Raw genomic sequence first — 22,623 nt, 5'->3', positions numbered from 1 at the left:
ACATTTCTCTATTTGATAAAAAATATATATATATATTAAAAATGACAAAGCGAGTGGTGGATTTTATAAAAATATAAATAATTATTGAATTGTTGGGTTTATTAAAATGTAACCTAAAGCTAAATCACTCACACAAAATAAAACGAGCCTACTCCTGTGTTATTTCCCATATACGAAGGCTTTTGTAAATTACATTCTGTAAGCTTTGAAAATGTAGTAAAGTGAAGGAATGCAACTTACTACTCCTCACCATGGCAACCACTACTACTCACCATGGCAACCACCAATCAGGATATACTGGGGATACAGGATGGAAGGAGGTGGGCATCTTTAAAACAAACACACACAAAAAATGCATCTTAAAAATGAAAATCACTGCAGAGTTCACGTTCTTATGAAACTAATGTAAACGTGGCCGCGATCACACATGGGAATAAGACCTATAGGACAGAAAAGGCACTACAATTGGTGTTTATTTTGGTAAATAGCATTGGGAGGAGGAGTGCATTCCCTGTTTGCAGAGGTCACATTGAACTTTTCTTATTAAGTCATTCTTTGGTCTAGTCAATTCAAATAGACTAACATGGAACAACCACCAGAGAAAGGTGATTTAGAATAGACACATCGATAATGAATTGCTGTGGGTTCACACACAAGACGCTAACTGCAAGAGCTTCTATTCCATTCTGCGCAAGTATAGAAGCAATAGCACTGCAGCAGTGCAGAAAACAAGGGAGTGCATCTAACGGTCGCACTCCTCCGTGCCATGGATATGCCCAGAGCATGTCCGTTTGTAATGTATAATCAAACCACCAGGTGAAAACGATTTCTACATCTGTAATGAATAATACAATAACCCGATTTCAATTGAATTGAATCTCATCCCCTGTTGTGCCAACAGCTACTCTCCAGCTCCTACAGACTTATGCATTATTTTCTACCCTATTGCTGGATTATAATACCAGACTTTTTACTAGTGATTACGACTCCCTCTTGTTGATACATCCGTCAGATCTGATATATATCTATAAAAATAAACAAAAACCACTTCATTTATAAGGGGCATCTCGTTTTCAATTAGCCGGAAGGCTGCTGTCTGCTTAAGATGCTGTGAGGCAAGTTATTATCCCCATCATTATATGCAGTTGAGTGTTGGAAACCGCTAAAGCGAATGTCTCTTTTTTTGTTCTTCACCCAGTACTAGTTTTAGTCGGGAGAGGGAGAGTGGGGGGAATAGCAAGCCGCTATCCTCAGGTGCTATCCAGGTGACCAGTTACTGCTTTGTTAACTAGGTGTAAAGTTATACATATATTAATGTCAATAGTTTTAATACAAGTTGTGCGAAAATGGACTTGAGTTTAACCCCTTCTCTGACGGAGGAGCCCGCAGTGCGTTACTTTGCAGCGTATAAAAGGGTTATTTAAAAATGAGGTTGCTCCTAAAACCAGATTATAGAGCATGTCAAATGTTTTTTTTTTTTTTAATCTTTTCATCTGTAATCAATGGAAAAAGATATGTATGTTGTAGAAAAAAGTTGCAGGATTTTTCAAAAGAATTCTGCCATTAATTTATTCTTTTTGTATTAAGAATTTGTATAGTACCTTTACATTTTGCAAAACGGTGTTGTCGACACTTCCTTAATAAAGCATTTTTAAAATGAAAAAAAAAAAAAAGATGGCTATGAAGGGGAGTCCTCTTTGTTTGATATTAAATGGGATTCAATAATAAATAAGTAATTCCAACAGAAATAACAGTGAGTGCAACCTCCAAGGACTCTTTATCTCGGGAACTGGTATCATTTAAGCGGTTTCAGAATTCATGAAGGAAGTCAAGAGTGAAAGAGAGAGGCTTTAAAGCAGTAAGTAGTCTGCACTGCTTGATTATTTTGGAGAGAGGTATATACAGTATAGGTATACACTAAACAAGGAGACATCGGAGCTGATTCATGGTATCGCAAACTCCGGGGTTCCCAGGGCTCCCAAGAGATTATTAGTGTTGTCACAATATGGCCATGGGGTCAGACTCGTCCCGGTGGCCAATAGAAGGAAAAGACATACAATTTGGAAAATCAATAATAAAGAACACTTTTGAGCATATCTATATCTCAGATAGGTCCAGGAACCTGCCTTATCCTATAATTACACATAATAATGGCCAATAGGCCTATTCGCCAAATGTGGCTAATAGGACTTTTGTCCATAGAATACATCAAATAGATAACACTGAAATGTATTTATTTTACAAAAAACCACCATATAAAAAAAAATTAGAATTTGAATACATTGATACTCCCTGTGGCTACCTAAGCCCTCAACGGGGCCTAGATAGCCACATTGGCAATCATTGGACACCATAAATAAATGTATTACCCCTACTGGGATGAAGGTCACTGTTCTCATCTTCAGGGCTAACTGCAGATAATTCCAATAAAGGGCCGATGCCCAATCATCAAAACCCTAAAAATAAAATCCAAGCCGATGACCAATACAAATTGAAAAACACAAAAACCAAGAAAATCCCAGCCCGATGGAAAAGTTAAAAATAGAAAAACAGAAAAGCATTAAATATTAACACCCGCCCGATGGCACAACCATAAACAAAAACACAAAATCAGGCCGGTGGCCTTCCAATCCGATGCCATCCTTGGTGAATGTCCAGGGATCCTCAATTTGATCCGAAGACCTGGATCCTCTGTTCATGAAAGAATAGTCTCAGGTGAGTAGATCTTCATTTCTTCTTTTCTTGATTTCTTGAAAGCTGTCTTCTTGCTTCATTCACGATGTTGCCTCATCGCCGTCTTCCAGTCTTCTGAGATGTCCCAGGCATTATATGTGGTGACTTCAATTTAGTGGATAACCCAACTTTAGAGAGATTCTCAGACCCCCAACTTTGCAAAGCTACTAAAACTAAGTAGAGTCTTAAAATTATTGGCTGGCTTAACCATCAGTTGAAAATGTAACATTTGTGGAGACTCTTTCTCCTCCTGCAGCTGGAGCTTGTTTCTCGAAAGTCTTTAGAACTCTGTCCAAAATTGATCTTTTGAAAAGGCCACTATAGAAAATATCCTGCTTTTAGATCATGTCCCAGTGTGTGTTAATGTTTTGCTTTACTCTTTATTTCCCCAAAGGTATGGTCTCTGATGATCTTTTTAAGATCTCATCTACAGGGTTTCTGGAATGCCCATGAACAGAATAATAAAGATCATAAGAGATCCCCTTCTCTTTTGTGGGATGCAGCAAAATCTGTTTCATCCACTGAAATTAGATCTGGAGTTTCTTATATGAGGAAGCAAATCAATGTCCAATATGTCCTTCTCAATTAATAGCCGACTAAAGCTTTTTACCAGATTTAAGAGAAACCTTAAGTTTCCAAAATAAAAAACTTTATGTCACTTGAAAATGGGCAGCTGGAATTTCGTTTACAGTATTGAGTCTCGTACTTCAAATCTCATTGGGGCCAGATATAGATTTGGTAATATGTCCAGCAAGTTGCTTTCTAATCTTGCCAAAAAATAATTTCCCTTACTCCTTCCTCACTACCCTTACACATTCTGAATGCGTTAGGACAGATAGAGATGGTCGCTAATGTTTTAATTCAGGGGTGCTCAAGTCCAGTCATCAAGCCCTGCTCCCCTCCCCCGACAGTCCCTGCTCAATCAGTTTGACTGAGCCTCTGATTGAACCACCTGTGCTGAAATTGGGATATTCTGAAAGCTTAACCTGTTGGGGGGGGGGGTGCTTGAGGACTGGAGTTGAGCCCCCCTGTTATAATGTTATAACGTAAATCAGGTCAGACAAACCAACTTTTGGAATCCATCAAGCCTTGATCCTTACTCAACAAGCTGTTGAAACGTTTACATTATTTAACAGTCCAATTAAGGTCGGCCAAAATGTCTGCAGCTAGTAAGTAACCAAGAAACGTTAAAGCTCCAGGTCCAGATGGGTTTACCTCCAAATGTTATAATTGGATTGCCACCCTGTCTTGCCAATTTGTATAAAACCTTCTTGTCCGGTGAACCATGTCCACCCACCTCTAATGAAGTCTACGTTACATTAATCTTGTGAAAAGGCAAAAATCCAGCAAGTATTTAGCAACAGCAGAATGGGGTGAGCTCAGACCTACGCCTATAAGAGAATGTATCAGTAACAATATATAATTCAATACCTTTATGGAGTATGAAGCTAGAAAAATAGAATTGGCCTTAAATTTATGCGCTCCTCCGTTATCAGTGAAATTCGACATTTTGATCCTAAGTCTTATAACAAAGGAGTCATTTGGTAATAATAATAATTGTTTGTTCGTGTATAGCGCTGCTAGTTTTATGTAGTGCTTTACAGAGACATTTTGCAGGCACAGGTCCCTGCCTCGTGGAGCTTACAATCTATGTTTTTTGTTGTTGCCTGAGGCAATGGGAGATAAAGTGACTTGCCCAAGGTCACAAGGAGCTGACACCAGGAATATGAACCAGGCTCCTCTGCTACAAACTTAGTGCCAGTCAGTGTCTTTACTCCCTGAGCCGCTCCTTCTCACCATGTGGTTGCATCTTTTGATCAAAAAAATATTCAAGCCTGTGCTAACCCCGCCAAGGTGAACTCCGAATGTAGCAGGTACCTACTCGAAATGCATATTTCTAATTGTCTTGTGGACTAAACATTGAGAAATATGTGAAAGTGCCTAAAGGGTTAAATGAATGAAGCATGTATGCTATCTGGGATTCAGTGTCATTCAAATTGGCCCCAAAAATAAAAAAATTCACGAACAAATCCAGAAGACCGGGCTTTCATCCAGACCGGCGTCTTTACCAAATTTAGGGTCAAAATGATCATGAAAATTCATGCTGAAAGATTGAAACCACGTTTACTAGCTAGTCATATCCCCAGATCAGACAGGTTTTGTTTTAGGACAAAGTCAGGTCTAATATTTGCACAGTTCTTTAGTACTCTTGTTGCATAATAGAGAATAACCTGTTAGCTGAGAATTTCTCAATATGTATTTTATGTGTGGTTGAAACCTAGCCCTGATTCATATTGCAGAGCCCGTATAACCTGCCTATATAATGCGGCAGGCATTAGCTTATAGGGACCCCTGTTAGAATGGATTTGAAGCAAAAGGTGATACGTTTGCATTTCATTACCCAGAATCCCTAGCAGCATTGTATGTTAAGTCCAACGTGACATGACGCCGGAGCGGAGGTAGGTGAGGGGGGGCGCGAGAGTGAGGAGACTGTCGGCAGGGGGGCGCAGAGAAAAAAGTTTGCGCCCCTCTGTGCTAGGAGATGGTGAAAAGCCGGGTTGCAGACCTGTCTGAGATGTGAATGTGCTCAGAAGTGACATTTTTATTTGCTGTACACAGTATGGTGGACGGTTTTACCCACCATAACGTATATAAGGTGTAGTTGAAACCTATTTCAACTTCACATTGCAGAGCCAGTATAACCAGCCTCACACTGAAGAGACGCAAAAGATTGAAAAGCTGTCTGTGAGCAGGGTTACCGGTGATGTACTTCTCTAACCCAGGCTGTGCTGGAAAGCTGTGTAAGGCTGCGACATTGCGCAGTCCGCATTCAAAATGGCATACCTCTATGAGGCAGGCCATAGACCGCCACGGCCGGGATAAGCCAATGTGGGCGAACCGCTAACGTGACATCACCGCCACAGCTGCCTGTTGCCTAGTACCTCAGTGCAGGTTTCATGCGAGCGGCAGGCGTGCGAGATGTCACACGCACGCTGCCACTATAACCGCAGCCTAATGCAGCAGGAATAAACTTATAGGGGTCCATGTTAAAATGAATTTGAAGCAAAAGGTGACACTGTGTGCTCACTTACATGTCCTTTCCCAGAATCCCTTGCTGCAGTGGAAACGCTATATGCTAAGAGATAACGGGGGAAAGGCAGGATTGCAGACCTGTCTGGGACATGTGGATGTGCTCACACGTGATCTTTTTATTTGCCGTCAACCTGCATTGTAAAATAAGCCTGAATGCAGAGAAAGCCTTTCATACGCTAATATGGGAAACCATTTCCAATGTTCTTTGTAGTTTTGGATTGAAGGCTCCATTTATCCCTCTTATCAGGACGATTTACAAAAACACTTTGGCCACAATGCGCTTGTGTCTACAACTCTACACCTCATGGACATATACCCAATGTCATGGGAGGCATTGACGAGTTACATTCCTTTTCTGGCCAAAAGTTAACTCAAACCCTTATGGGTGAGTGGCAAAGTCGATCTCCCTCCCAAACCACAACGTTTCGATTTAAAATTGTGCCCAACCACATTAGATATTTTTAGGAAGCACAATCCATGTTAAAACTTGATAATTTATGTGGCAAAGCTTCACACGAGTAATTGCTAGCAAACGATGAGAGTTGATGGGCATCGCTGTCCTTTATTTCTCATGGTCAAACAGGCTCTTATTAAAATGGTTCAGTTCCTCAAACTTGCTTATCACATCGAAATGTTGCCGTCCATGCTGGAAAAAAATACACCTTTTTAATTAATAGACTATTTTGAAAGGTTTTTTTGCCAACATGCAATTACCACAAATGAGGCGTTATCAGAACTGTGAGGCCCTCGGAGGTACTGTATATGGAAACCCACAAACGACAAGAGACCAGAATAAGTAAAAACTGAGAGTGTATAATGTTCACACCAAAGTAATAAAACAGAGGAAACAAAATGGAGCCTGCAGAATCGGCCGAGCAACACATTAAACTATGGTAGCTGGAGAGGTCCAACAAGCAGGGCGGGGCAAGAAGTGCAAAGGGAGTACAAAGCAAAACAAAAATCACCTGCAAGGTCTGCAGCGCTACATGCGAAAGCAATGGTATGGTAGGTAGCGGACAAGAAAAAGGCAAAACAAAAAAGATACCTGGAAGGTCTGCAGAGCTAGATTCAAGGTAATTGTAACCAGGAAAAAACAAAGCGCAGGGGACCAAAGAATAGCCAGACTGCTGCTCTTGTCTTTCATCTCCTCTCTAAGACCTCTATTTAAAAAAAGGGGAGCCCCCTTACCTTCAGGCACAGCAGATTCTAGCACAAGTCGGTTGAACTGGGTAAGATACACCAAAAGGTCTTTGTTGCCTTCCCGAAGCTCCAGAAGTTGGTTATCTGCTGATTGTGCGTTCGCTCGTCTATCAATTATTTGCTGGAACTCTGCGTTCAACTGATCTAGATTGTGCAGCATTGGGCTGTCTAAATTCACTGGCGGTATAGCCCAGGCGGCCGTATCCTCTCCAAATATGATATAATTAACACTAACTTTGATTGGGGGTCAGGAAAAGCCATAAGCATGCCTAAAAAATGAAGTTGACAATGGGTTAAAAATATCTGATATTTCTGGGGATCTCCTAAATATAGTTTGGAGCGACACTAAAGGGCTAGCATGGGGAACCCAATGTGCAATGGGTCATACCCCACTGACCGCTTGTGGGCAAGAAAGCCCCTGCAGATTAAACCTGGGGGAAGTCTGTGGCACCTCTCCAACAGGTAAGGGTGTTACTAGAGCCTGCAAACTATCCATTCTAGCAGTTAACCAGACAAGAAAAAAACAGGGGGCAAGAAGTGCACAGGGAAAACAAGACAGAAACAAAAAGGTACCTGTAAGGTCTGCAGAGCTAGATGCAAGGTAATTGTAACCAAGGCGTTGGGGACCAAAGAATAGCCAGACTGCTGCTCTGTGAACAACAAGTTGACCAGCAACAAGTAGCAGACTGAGCGGGGTTTATAAATCCTAGGCTAATATGGCCACTGGCCTCATGGGAGATTCTAGTTCCTACTGGCCCTGGGTGTGAACTGTGCACCCTAAAGGTCTTTGGGAAGTGCTGTGCGAGGGAACCATGCCAGGCTTACATATTCACAGTGTGATTTATTTTTTTATTTTTTTTAATTTATTATCACTTAGTAAATATTCCAAGGACTGGACATCTAAGAACGACTCTTTTGCTAGCGCTTTGTTTGGAGTCAGAATTCTCATAACCACTGTCCCTATGCTGTGTTTAAACCCGATTTCTTTACCTCCTCAGATTAGAAATAATATCTTACTATTTCAAACCACTAGAACCTGATTTAAAGTTATAAGATTTGACGCCCCTCTCACAATGTTGCTAAAGCCTGTCGATTTTTCTACTGAAACATTGCAAATTTACAACCTTTCCTCTGTCGCTCTACTGCTAAAACTCTAACACAGGGGGTGCAAACTGGGGGGTGCAAGATTTTTCAGGGGGTGGCGTTGGTTGCAGCGGCCCCACACTCTTCCTCCAAGGCATTTAAATTAATGCCGGGGGGTCGCGTGAGGCCTCTGCAACTTCACTTACCTTATCTTCGGTGACACGTCGTCAAATGACGCCGTCACGTGACCCTGCTGCGTTATGTGACGCCGAGAGCGGAGACAAGGTAAGGGAGGGGGGGGCGCGAGCAGGGAGGGCAGCAGGCAGGGAAAGATTGTGCACCCCTGCTCTAACACATGCTTCTTCTCTCCCGTCTTGACTATTCTAACCTTCCACTGTCCGGCCTTCCTGCCTCTCCCCTGCCTCCCCTTCAATCTAACCTAAACGCTGCTGCCAGAATCACTCTACTCTTTCCTAAATCTGTCTCAGTGTCTCTCCTGCTGAAATCCCTCTCCTGGCTTCCTATTAAACTCTGTATCACTTACACAAATTCTCTTCACTTTAAAGTCTATCCCCTATCCTGCCCCTCTTTACTGTACATCTCAGCTCTAATTTCTCGCTATACTGTACACCTGCCCGACTCTTGCATTCTGCTCAAGGTTGCTATCGGTCTATCCCTTTTGCATCTAAAGCCCTCTCCCGCCCCAAACTAGAAACGTAACTAATTGTATCTCACAACCTTTTTTTTTTCTCCCAACAATTAATGATACATTTGTATGTCTTCTTTCAGATAAGACACTAACTACCTAATTTATCTTGAAGGAAAGTTTAAACAGACATGGGATCACTCCTGTTTCAAAACTATTACACTCTCGATAAATCCATGTAATGTGCCACATGAAAGACTACCTCTGAATCTTGTATGCTATATATATATACTATCCATATCTTTTTTTTTATGCAATGTAAATTTATACAGAGCAGGGGTCACCAACCTTTTTGTGCCCAAGGTCACATTTCAGACTTCAGGAGAGAGTGGCGAACGGACGGACGCACACACACATACACCGCACCTTGGGGAGAGGCCTCCAGTGCTGCACCGTTTGTATGAGTTAGACCAGGGGTGCGCAAACTTTTGTCTTTGCGCCCCCATGCCTGCTCACGCCCCCCCCCCCCCCCGCTCTTACTTTCTCTCCGGCATTGGCAGCATCTTTTGACGCCGCGTTGTCATGGCGAAGCGTCACCAGAATCCGCCTGAGTGCAGGTATGAGTTCCAAAGGCCTCGCGTGTTCCCCCGGCATTTAATTTAAATGTTGTGGGGAAGAGTGAGGGGCCACTGTAAGCGCCGCGCCCCCCCCCCCTCCAGAATCTCGCGCCCCCCCAGTTTGTGCACCTCTGAGTTACACTTCCCCTCTGTCTTATGAGTAGAAAAGAAAATGGCGCCTTGTTCACTGCACACGGTAATGACAAAGAATAACATTCCCCTGGTATAAAAGCTTCGTTTATACTGACCTCTTTTATTGTATGGTATGGAATTTGACCCTAATCCCCATTAATAATAACCGTTTTCTGAATTTCAGTGTTTAAAGTAACCTGACAGGGACCTTGCTGACCCCTTCATTTGAGTTCAGAGGTTAATTATGGGTCATTCTGATTTGGTTACTTTCTTATCTTTGACTGATTCGCTAACGTGTTTAGGAGAGGAAAAAAAAAAGACATTTCATTTGCTACATATATTGTACAGCTGCCGCATCTTATTTCTTTCTTTATTTGATCGCTTTCATGGCTACCATACATTTGGTCTCTGCTCGTCTGATTTCCAAATAACTGTGGCCTACCTATTTGGAGATTACTCAATAAATACATACAAAAATAAATAATGTATGTATATATCTTTATTTATATAGCGCCATCCAGGTACATAGCGCTTCACACGTGACATAATAATATACCAAATCATGGGGATAAGCGCTTGAGACAGAAAAGTAACATTAAGTAAAGGAGTCCCTGTCCCGAAGAGCTTACAATCGAAGTAATTAATGCCATAATACCAGAGAAGGGGTTAAACTACTTAGCAATGTAATCAGCTTCCTTTGAAAGATTCAATCCCCATCAAGTAAACGTTACACTTATTTGCTTCATGAGTAAAAATGAATTGGTTTCTATTTTCTTCGGGTCCGTTTAATTCTAAAGTTATCTGTCAGTTAATGTTGTTTTTAGCTATTAGGCTGTCATCATTACCCCAAACCCCCCCGCCCCCCCCCCCACCACAAACCACCAAACCCCCCCTAACCACCACCCCCCCTCCCCAAACTTAATGGGATCAGCTCTCTGGCATACTCCAACCCTGAGGCCCAATCCATCCTAATGTACACCCCATTCCACAATGAGCAGCCACTTTACATTTGGTTTCGACATTGCCCCTTATTCCCTGTTGCGTGTAAGCTCTCACGAGCAGAGCCCTCGTTACCTTCTGTATCTGTTTGTATGTAACTCTGTAATTATTAAATCTCTGTACCCCGTTTTTCAGGTACCCGTCCCTAACCCCATTCATCTCACACTGTAATGTTTGGTGCCAGGAACACAGGGAGAATTGGATTTCAAACTTAGTCTATACGATTCGCCTCTGTTCATTACCACGAGAAGCCGTTAAAGCACAGTTAACAATGCATTAACTTCAACTGATTCGTACTGGCACATCATTAACTGTGCATCACCCTACGCTCACTATATTGAGGAGCAGGGACCTCCTTCCTATTGTCTCTGTTATGTCTTAACATATATGTATTTTTTTGTTGTCATACCATGTCATCATCCTCCCTCTCACATTGTACTACCCTGCGGAATATGTTGGTGCCATACAAATAAAAGATATTCAGTAGAGCCATAGGGGACCTCCTGACGAAGCATGTGGTGCGAAACGCGTAGAGGTCACGACAAGTCATCCTGCGCGTGTTTGCTGGCAAGCTGTGACAGAGCCTGCAGGAGACAGCAGCGGTGTTTTCCATCTTCGCGGTGCCGAGATCCGGATCCTCTGCAGTCACCGCGAGCCCGCTTCCTGTCTCAGTGTGAGTGTCCGTCTCCCCTTGCCAGCTGTATATCCTATGGCGGTTTTATCATAAATCGTTAGATAGTTTTCTTTCATGTTTGTTTCATGTTTTATTCTTTATATGCATTTTTATTGTAAATTGTATGCTGTGCAGCTTAGGGTTTAGTTAGGATTGGAGGCACTCTCTAACAATACTGAGCTTTAGCTGCTTAGCCTTTATCTGAGGTGGGGTTGGATCCCCTCAGTATTTGTGTACATTTTTAATAAATTACCTATCACTAATCCCTGGTGCGCATTTGTGCATTTTTTTCACTTTACAAATAAAAGATATTTAGAAGAGCCATAGGGGGATAATAAAACTAGAATATTGGATCACTTACTTTTGCATTTTCTATCCTATAAATGTTAGTATACATGAAAGACCCATATTATTAAATATGTGTGTGTTTGTCTGAAATATCAGAATAGATCCTTTTTTTGTTTAATACACAAAAGCCGTGTGCTCACTTCTGATGTGACGCATAAGAGGTGACTGGCCCGAGAAACAAGTGGCTGAGATAATAAGCTCCAGGTGAAACTCCTAATGCAAGTGGAGCACGTGGTAAAGAAGCCCGAGGGACAGAGTAGGTAAGGAAGAGAGGCCCTTCATGCATTATATGGATTAGGCCATAGAGGGAAATGGTAATTTAAGAAGGGTGATGACAGACCTGCAAATGCTTTGTAGACAAATGACTCTCAATGAATGTCTGCAGGCAGGAAGTGACTGGGCTGCAGAAGCCTCTAACATGATGCACTGATGTGAGCGGCAATCACGATAGAAAGAACATAAGACAGATTAATAGGTTCCCCTCTGTGGGTCTGCTTTTATGTCTGGTGCTCATGTGTGTTATTATATATACATCCCCTGTGTTATTATCATTATTTTGGACTGAAGGAGTATCTGAGTGGTATGTGTATGGCCTTAATATTACAGAGGCTGGTTTGAATCCCAGAATCAGCTTCTTGCCACTTTGAGCACGGCCTCAGGCACCGTCAATTTTATTGCAAGGTCTTTGGGACAGGAACTCATTCTATGCGTAATACTGCCCACATTTTCAGAGCTGTGTGTGACGGTGTTCGTCTCTGACCAGGGCGGCGGCCTGCGGGGCTGACGCAGGATGTGGAGACTGACCGCAGGCCTCGGGGCTGAATCCTGATCGAGGGGATAATCCGAGTCGCAGGCCGAGGTCGGGGCAGGGTGCAGCAGCATACTGTAATCAGTAGTTTGGGGCAGGTCACAGTCCAACTTCAGGCCGGAGAAAGAGTAGTCGAGATCACAGTCTATATTCAGGGCAGGCGGACAACACCGTGATGTTCAAATCCAGGCGTGGGTTGGGGCCGGCTAAAGACAAAGCAAAAACCAAACAGGATCCAGGCAAACAAGGCATCAGACACCTTGCTCGGGCACTGGCTTGTTGGACATAGCTTCTTTATGAAGGCTTAGCCCTTTTTCGGCAATCTTAGTCTCCATCTTGGCAGAGGGTGAGTGAAGCCACTTCCTGTATTTTGGCCATCTTGGTTGAGGCATAGTGTCCACAGATCACGGCCATCTTGGTTGAGGCGAAGTAAGCACTCAGGGATGCGCTAGTGTCGAAAGGGACAGCTGTGACTACGGGCCCTGATACTATGTAACATTAAAATACTATTTTAAGATTGTGTGTATACATTTACTGTGTGCATTTGATTGCTCTATACCTAAATAAGACCATTAAGAGGAGATTGAAGCTTGCATAAAACAAATTAATGAATAATTAATAATCGGAGGTCTCTGCGAATCGAACACTACTACTAAAAATATTAATCATATGATGGTGTAAAATATCAGAGTTGGTCTTTTAATCTCCGTTACTTGAAGTCAAAAGTTTCAGCTCACTCAGACGTTACACTTCCCACTCGGGAAGAGGAGGTCTGGGCCACAGGGAAGTAATCATTACAATAATGGCCCATATTCAATAACCGGGGGGGATTCCATAGGACAACTTCACTTGAATGAGCCATAAAGTTTCTTCTGGCAGATGTCTCATAGAATAGCACCACTTAGAAAAGATGTGTTAAATAAGGGCCGGTATGTTTATGCTTTATCTATACAGCATTCAGTGCGGCTAGTTTAATTGTGTCCAGTTAGAGCAGGGGTGGCCAACTCCAGTCATCAAGGGCCACCACCAGGTCAGGTTTTAAGGATATCCCAGCTTTAGCACAGGTGGCTCAGTCAGTCCCAGCTTCAGCACAGATGGCTTAATCAGTCCCAGCTTCAGCACAGGTGGCTCAATCAGTGGCTCAGTCTTTGACTGAGCCACTGATTGTGCCACCTGTGCTGAAGCAGCGATATCCTTAAAACCTGACCCATTGGAGGCCCTTGAGGACTGGAGTTGGCTACTCCTGAGTTAGAGCAACATTTTTACACAAGATATCATCTGGCAATGCTAAAAAGACATGTTACATAAATATACAGCTCCCAGCTGTCTCACACTTACACAATTACAGTATGAGAATAGCAGAATCATGCACCATGCAGTGTCAGCTTCAAACAGTCAATCAAAATGGGGCCGCATTAATTTATGATTATGTAGTACTTAGTGCTCGGTAGTGTACCTGCCTGTACTCATGGGAGTACATTGCACAAACAGATGTTAACTTCTAGCTCAGTGGTGAGCAAATCTGTCCCAAATGAATTATAAGTGCCACAGACATAGTCATGTACGTCACAAGTGAAAATACACACTAATAAACCACACAGTAATAAAATAGAAAGGGCTTTACTGTAACAGCCTATGGTGTAACACATTACATAATACTCTATATAGATCACTAATAATACAACTATCTTCCATACCTCGCAAGACCGTATCCCCACCTTGTCCCCAACACTGTGTAGCTCCCACTGAGTCCCCAAGAGTCCCACAATACCCCAGGGTGTGACTGCTGTTAAAGTTGGTGCACTTGATGACTGTACCTGCCTGGGGCTCCTGCACCCGGGTACAGCAGAACAACTGAAGAGGACCCACCGCTGAAGTCTCCGCAATGGCGTCCTCCTTCCAACAGAATGATCTCACCATACAGATAGTCCCTATATCTGTAGTGAGACAGGTCTGGTCCCAGCCCTCACTTGCCAGGCCATGTCACACTCAGCTGTGTCCCTTACCTAACTCCTAATTTACCTAACTCCTAAAGGGCAAAGTCCCTAACTGAAGGAACCTTCCCTTATGCAATTACACTCTGTATGATGAGTAGGGCCTAGCTGGGGCCTGGGGGGGTCTCTGGCCTAGGGCAGGGGCTACTGGCCTCCCTGCACCTACACCCTCCCTTGTCAGTGCCCCAGCTCCTACTGACTCTTCCTGTTCTGAGCGCACCAAATGTATCTCTCCTGCAGGGAATCCTGTAGCCTTATTGGCTCCCTGGCATCAGGTGACCAACCTGCCCCTAAGCATCCTGGGGGTTGTAGTTCCCCATGGCCCTCTTTTGTATTGGGTCCGCTTGCACGATCTGCACTACGCATGCGCGACAATGTAATGGCTGCCGCTGCTGCCTGTTAACTCGCATGCGCAAACCTCCAAGAGCCCCTGCACCCAATGCAATGGCCACGCGACTCTTGCCAACATCCGCACATGGCCCTGCACAGGTGCGAACTCCCGCGCCAACCTGAACATGGCCACCAGATACCTCTGCGCATGCACGAGCCTCTGCACATGTGCTAACACCACCAACATGGCGGCGTCCTGTTGCAGATACCGCCAGGAATCCCCAGCGACGCACTCACCCCCGGAGACGCACTCGCCCCCGCCGCGCCCCCCACAGCAACTGACGGTAAGGGGGAATGCAACCGACAGACAGGGAGACCAGAGGGACCCTGGCTACATTTAAAACACTGATCCTCATGGAAACCCAACCAGACCATGTTCTAGGGCTAACCAACTGGTATTCCATTCATATGTAACATGACAGTACTCTCGTGTGTTTTCAAAATCATGAATAAAAGTTTTCATGGCTGGTCTTCCACAAGAGAAATGTTAAGGAAATTTTCTTGAATAACAGTATTGATCTAAATCTAAAGCATTCTTTGGGTAAATATTTTTATAAGTCTGAAAAATGTTCCACATCAATATATAATATAATATCAGTATTCTAAAGATAAATGTAAGGCAAAATAAATAAATAAAATTGTTTGGATAGAATTTAGACTTCTTCACTTTTCTTTATCTGTTCAGATAAGATAAGGAAAGTAGTTACAGAAAATGCAGGACAGGTTAAAACCTAAGGCCTTGGTCCCGCTGCGGCCGGCGGAGCGCGCGGCCGCGGGCCACCAGCTGCTTGCGCCAGCTAGTTCTAGATGCACCTGCTGGCTCCTCCGGCGTGGCTGACTGCGTGCTTTGATGCGTCAGCCAGCCGGAGCTACAAGGAGCTTGTGGTTTTGGCGAGTGTCGCGTCACGTGACATCCCAGCAGCCAATCCGATTCCCCCTCTGCTCCGATCCCCCCCGTTCCGATTCACCCCCGTGTGTATTTGCCTGTGTGTGTATGAGTGCGTGTGCGTGTGCGTGTGCGTCTGTGTGTGACCTTCCCTCTGTGCCTGGCTTCACAGTGCGAGGGGCTCCGGGAGTGAGAGAGGGATCGGGGAGGGGGGTATGATAGCACGAGAGCCCCCCGCTCAAACCACGCCCCGGCTCCCGCTCCCTACAGACCGCAGGTAGCGGTCAATTACCTGTCAGCGCGCTGCCTGCATGCAGTGCGGGCACGCTGACTGAGGGAGCGGGGCCTTAGCCTAAGGGTTTGTCCCCGCATGCTACTGCAGCGCCCGCTGTGGCGGACGCTGCAGGGACGAGAGCCCTCCCCTCAATGGCGGCGGGCCCGCTGCGAGGGGGGGCCGCAGCGCTGTGGCAAGAGTTTCTCCTGCTGTCAATAGAATTGAGAGCAGGACTCGCGATGGAGCGCTAGGCCACGCCCCCCGGCGGTTCAGCCAGTGAGGGCGAACCTGCCGGGTGACGTCATGGCCGTGCCCCGTCACTCCCCCGCCACCCCCCCCCCCGGTCTCTCTTCCTGCAGCTCACTGCAGACCGGGGAATCGGCTGCACGCGCCGCCAGTCTCGCGGGCACGCGTGCAGCGGAGGTACTGGGACCTTAGCCTAAGGCTAAGGCCCCGCTCCTGCAGACAGGCGGCGCGCTGAGAGGCAATTGACCGCTACCTGCGGTCTGTAGGGAGCTGGAGCAGGAGATACGAATTTTCTGCCTCTCTAGCTGGGCGCATCACCGCTCCCTCCTCCCGAGCTGGCCAAAAGTAAAAAAAAAAAACCAAGACACACACACGCACTAGCTTCCCTCCTGCAGCTCCTTCCCTGCTCCCCTCCACTCCACTCACACACACAGGCACTCACACACACAGCTTCCCTCCTGCAGCTCCTTCCCTGCTCCCCTCCACTCCACTCACACACACAGGCACTCACACACACAGCTTCCCTCCTGCAGCTGCTTCCCTGCTCCCCTCCACTCACACACACAGGCACTCACACACACAGCTTCCCTCCCGCAGCTCCTTCCCTGCTCCCCTCCTCTCACACACACACACAGGCAAATACACACGGGGGGGGAAATCGGAACGGGGGGGGATCGGAGCAGAGGGGGAAGTTGGATTGGCTCCCTTGCGTGTCATGTGACGCGACACTCGCCGAAACCACAAGCTCCTTGTAGCTCCGGCTGGCTGACGCGTCACAGCACGCAGTCAGCCACGCTGGAAGGAGCCAGTGGGGACCTCCAGAACGGAGGCAAGCAGCTGGTGGCCCGCGGCCGCAGCGGGACCAAAGCCTAATGCCGTGCCTATAGTGCCATCGATGGCGACGGCGACACGGCGGGTGACGTCACCCGTCGCCACCGGCGAAAGTTATCTTTTGCCGGGCGGCGGGGTCGCGGGATTTCCGGCAATTTGATTTGTTCAAGGTCCGTCACGTGACGCGACAGCCCTTGAAAAATCAAATTTTGCCGGCTTCCAGTTTCCGCAACGGCGCTCCGTCACCGTCGTGCGCACTAAAAGCGCACGCGGCGGCGGCAAAGCATTTGTTTTCGGTCGCCATCACGTCGCCGGCACTATAAACGCGGCCTAAGACAAATAATTCATCCACAGAGAAATCTGTTTTTATTATACTAGAGTCAGGTACAGTTTGTAGTTTCTTCACTTGTCAAACAAAATTGATAAATATACTTTTTGCCTTGTCTTGAGGTATATTATATATATATATATATATATATATATATATATATATATATATATATATATATATATATATAATTTTGGCATGATATAAGATACTTAACACAATGGACACGAATGCCTATTTCAACCAGAGATGCAATTTTAATACATAAGTGACAGTAACTATTAACTTCATACATCAAATTATATGATAGCCCTGTTAGACCAAAAGCTGAGGTAACATCTCCAGGGAGTAACTAAGATGAGTAATATTTATGAAAAAATATGTATCAAGAGTCACTAAAAAAGAAATGTAGGCGGCTGTTGTCTTTCTCCATCTTTCTTCCTTACAAATGGTCACTGTGTCACCACTTTTTGCCGTTGCTGTTATTCAGTAAGTCAAACACAAGTAAACTTGTCATAGATTGGCATTGTATAATGTGATGGTTTTATTCTGCAGGCAGATTTACATCAATAGCAGAGCGTGCTCTGTATCCCGCGTCCCTTTATCAGGTCTCCCATATACCCAGATCAACGTAAACGCCCGTACCAGAAGTCTGGCGGTTAACTCAACATCACGATGCCCGCGGCAACGAGGCAGAAGTAAATGATGCCCGCAGGCACAATCAGGCTGCTTTTAGCAGGCGTCGGTGTTCCATTACCATAGTAACAAAATATATGGATGCGTTTTATTTTTGTCAATGAAAACAATATATAACGAATGCAAAATAAAGACAAAAACATTACTTGGTGAAGAGAGCGACGTGTCAGTTTGCTGCAAACTAAATCCATTCACTTGAATAGGCCATATGTACTAAGACTAGAGACGTGAACCTGTCCAGATTCCCTTTGCTGCACTTTCAATTTAACTTTTTAAAAGTTAAAAAAAAAAAAATTATCTCATTTTTGGTTCCATAATTGCACTCAACATGGGCCCAAATAGTTAAAAAAAAAAAAAAAAAATAAAAAAAACAATTTAATTGAACTTTAAAAGGGAAATTAATGGAAAATGTATTTATTTATTTATTTATAAAATATTTTACCAGGAAGTAATACATTGAGAGTTACCTCTCGTTTTCAAGTATGTCCTGGGCACAGAGTAAAACAAATAATACATGGTTACAAATACAGTTACATAAATGAACAGGGTATATACATTACTAGCTGATATACCCGGCGTTGCCCGGGCGTGGAAGGGCAGGGGGCATGGTAGGGGGAGGGAGGGAAGGGAAAAATTGCAGGGGGAGGGAGGGCAGGGGGCAAAGGGCAGGGTGGAGGGAGGGCGGGGGGCAAAGGGCAGGGAGGGCAGGGGGCAAAGGGTAGGGGGAGGGAGGGCAGGGGGCAAAGGGCAGGGGGAGGGAGGGCAGGGGGCAAAGGGCAGGGGGCAAAGGGCAGGGGAGGGAGGGCAGGGGGCAAAGAGCAGGGGGAAAGGGCACGGGGAGGGAGGGCAGGGGGCAAAGGGCAGGGGGAGGGAGGGCAGGGGGGGCAGGGGGCAAAGGGCAGGGGGCAGAGAGGGGCAGGGGGCAGGGAGGGGAGGGGGGGGCAAAGGGCAGGGTGAGTCAGGGACGCGTTAAATAACCCATTCCCCTGCGTTTACTCACCTTGCACACGGTCGCGCTCCTCTTCATACGGGTACCGGCCGCCCTCCTCTTCCACCTCGGGCTCCTCAGTGGAGAGGCTGAGACGGTCCGGTGAGGAGGTGCTGTGCCTTTCGCAGGGAGAGGCGGAGACAGCCGGAGGAGCGCCCTCGGGGACGGGGAGCGGCCTATGTGAGGGGAGAGCCGCACAGTGCGTGCTCTCTGTGTGTGTGTGGGGGGGGGGGGACGACAGGGGGCAAAGAGCCGTGGGGATGTGAGAGCGCCGGTGTGTGAGTGTGTGAGTGTGTGAGTGTGTGAGTGTGTGTGTGTGACCTTTGGCCCGTCACTCCGCCTCAGGCCAATGAAAGGTGTGCGGGGGCGGGCGGGCCAAGGGAGCCATCTCATTGGCCTGAGGCGGAGTGACAGGCCAAAGGTCCAATGTGATTGCCGCTAGGGACACAGGGAGACACATACAGACAAAGACACATAGAACACTTTGAGAAATATATAGTAGATATACAAGACATTGCGTGCACAGTTAAAGAAAATATATATTATGAGCGTTTGAAACAGCTACAGACCAGGTTAAAATGCAACGTCTACTGACTTTCCAGCATGAATTGAATTTGCCACAACAAATTTCTTTATTGAAATAAACTTCTTGACTAAATCAAAAATAGCTGATATTCGCCACGTTCAACTGAGCGCGCCAAAAGTTTCCACATCTCTAACTGATAGGAACTGGATAACGTTTTATGGAGTATTTAAGCATTTGCTGCTTAGTAAATTTGGGCCAAAAATGCATGTTCCAATTATTAAATCAAAAGACACATTCACGTCGGCTCCATCGGGCGTCACCAATTCCCACTGCCAAAGTTACCACACGTGAACACCAATATATTAAGCAATATTATTTGACCAGACCACAATACAGGTTTTTTTAATGATGTTGATGATTACATAATACATTGGCACCGTCATATATATCAATATCAGTGACATGAAGCGGAAATCCTGTTCCCAAAGCAATAAATTGCTCCCCTCCGTGCACTGAACAAAGACAATGCCATTATTTTCTCAGCTTATTTTCCCACCAAACTGTAAATTGCGAGTGGTATTTATTATCTTAATCTGAAAATTACCACAAAAAAAATCCTCGCATCTGAAGGCCATTTAAGTACTGTAAACACTTCAATATACTCAACGGGGCAAAGCACAGCTCTATTAAGCCCTCTGTTTATTAATCCTAGATGACTGCTTAGGACAGTTGACCCAAAAGCGGTTTCCTTTTTTTGTTCTCCAGGATTTGCGTATTGTTTTCTTAATAAGGAGTCAGAAATCCAAGCATCCTTTATAGAAACCACTTCCACTGTTGTCAGAAAGATATTTTCCAGTTATAAGTCAGTTGAATCCCATTACTTCCCAATATCCCAGGGTAGCCCCCTGCTAGAATGTAGAAATCCCTGCATGTCAGCCCTGGTAGCTGCAGGCAGTGTAGGGGTTAAAGCCTCCCCAGGCCTCAGTGATTTAGGATATTACCATTATGCTGCCTTTTAAAGGTCACTCTAATTACTGGCTGGTTCTAGAAACTGCCAAAAGGGTCACGTGATAATGGTGTGATCCTTCTGCAACACATATCCAATGTATTCTGCCCAGTAACTGAGGGTGGGGTTCTACCGCTACCAACGTTATAAAAGGGGCACGCATGTGCTTTTCGCTCAGATCCAGGAGACCCAGGGGAGATCTTAGGTTCCAGGGGAGATCTCAGGTTCCAGGAGAGATCTCAGGTTCCAGGAGAGATCTCAGGTTCCAGGAGAGATCTCAGGTTCCAGGAGAGATCTCAGGTTCCAGGAGAGATCTCAGATTCCAGGAGGTTCTTGAGGAGGGGATCTCACATGTACATAGCTAAGTGTTATTTATTTTGTTGTTTTCCTAGTTAGGGAAGTGACCCTATAAGGCCGAGCTCACGGTGGTGGCGTAGCTAAGTGCGCGCGCTTGCGTCCGCGCGCACTTCAAGGACTCATCTGATTTTGTAAGGTAGTTCCTTAAGTGCCGGTGACGCTGCGCGCATCGACGCTGCTACATTTTGCTGCCACAACAAAAATTGAAATTGGGGCTGCAGTCGCGTGACGTCGGCGTCACGTGAGCAGGTTCAGCCAATGAGGGCGAACCAGCTCCGTGACGCATTCGCCACGCCCCCGATTGCCGCGACCCATCTCCTGCAGCTAGCGCATGCATCGCTGGGGCTGCAGGAGTGCGCGCGCCCGAACCGCCACCATGAGCTCGGCCTTAGATAGGTTTGTCCCCTAAAGCACGGAACCTGACAGACAGACTCTCATAAGGAGAGGCCGGTGTTTAGCTTATTAATAGCTTTACAGCAAAGATACTTAAAGAATCCTACACCACAGTAGCAGGTAGTTCCCATCTGCAGGGCTAGGTAGAGACCTGGGTGGGATGCACGTGATTTGCAGATTGATGGTCTGAATCTGCGACTTGTCAAGCAAAAGGCTTCATAAAGGAGAGTTGTGCCTCTTCAAGGATGTATGATGCATATGAAGAAGTGATTCCCTGTTAATAAATATTGAAAAGTTCCTGGCGCCCTCTTTTATTCTTCCACCACTCCTCATACAAGCCAGCGCGGATCCATCCACCCTGAGATGCCACAGGTACACCGCTGAGCAACTACACCCTTTGTTCGGTTACAAAACCTGTTTAAAGTGACAAAGACCGATTACACCCTATCCCTCATGCTGGGGTGGGATAGGGGTGTTACACTAGCATCATACACAGGACAGCCAACAGATTTCCCGGGGCCAAGGACTAGAGTTGACGGTGAATTCATTTTTGGTGTTCCAAAAAATTGCTTGTGATACACCTGCTTCTATTTCATTTAAAATTACCAGAATGTTTTCTACTCATAAAAGAAGTTGGCTCATGCATAGGTTTGAGTGTGCTAGGAGCCAAATGTTTGGTTTTTTTTGCAACACTTTGCTCTTTTGTAGACCACAGAAGGTTGATCACTCAATGTCTCTGGGATCACTGGTGAGTACATTCCAATGTTTAGCCAAAATGCCTCCAATTTTGGTGGCAGATTGGCTATATCGAGTTGTGAAAGTTGTCCGATTGTTCATATCATTTTTTTTATTTTATTAGGGAAAATATCTCTCTTTTTGGAATTCTCAAGTAAAATGTCTATCTAGAACTAGAGCCTTCTGATAAGACTCCACAAAATACTTAGATTCATATACCTTGGACAACAAAAATGTATTACATATATTTTGCTCGCAACAAGAAATTAGTTTGAAAATAACAATTCCGTTTCAGACTGTTAAATTGACGGAGCGGTATGTTCTTCAACCACCATTTGTGGTGACTACTAGTAGCATGCAGGTAGTTGTATGTAGCCACAGATTTTATATGTATATATATTTTTTTTGATAGCCTGATCCTCATTAACGGATAAAAATAGATTGAAAAAAAACCTGTTGGGAGTCAACAATATGTGCAAAACTTAGACTTCAAGTATTAGAATTCATAATGTCTCCAAAGGCACTATCCCAGATGATAAAAATATCATCTACGAAACAGCCATATTAAACCAAACCCGGCCCATATGGGTTGTCGGTCCAAACCGATTGGTCTTCCCAGCAACCCATAAATAGGTTGGCAT

The sequence above is a fragment of the Ascaphus truei genome, chromosome 5 (genome assembly GCF_040206685.1).
Source record: "Ascaphus truei isolate aAscTru1 chromosome 5, aAscTru1.hap1, whole genome shotgun sequence".
NCBI classification, from domain to species: domain Eukaryota; kingdom Metazoa; phylum Chordata; class Amphibia; order Anura; family Ascaphidae; genus Ascaphus; species Ascaphus truei.
The sequence above is the reverse complement of the archived record's forward strand: the minus strand, read 5'-3'. Positions refer to the sequence as shown.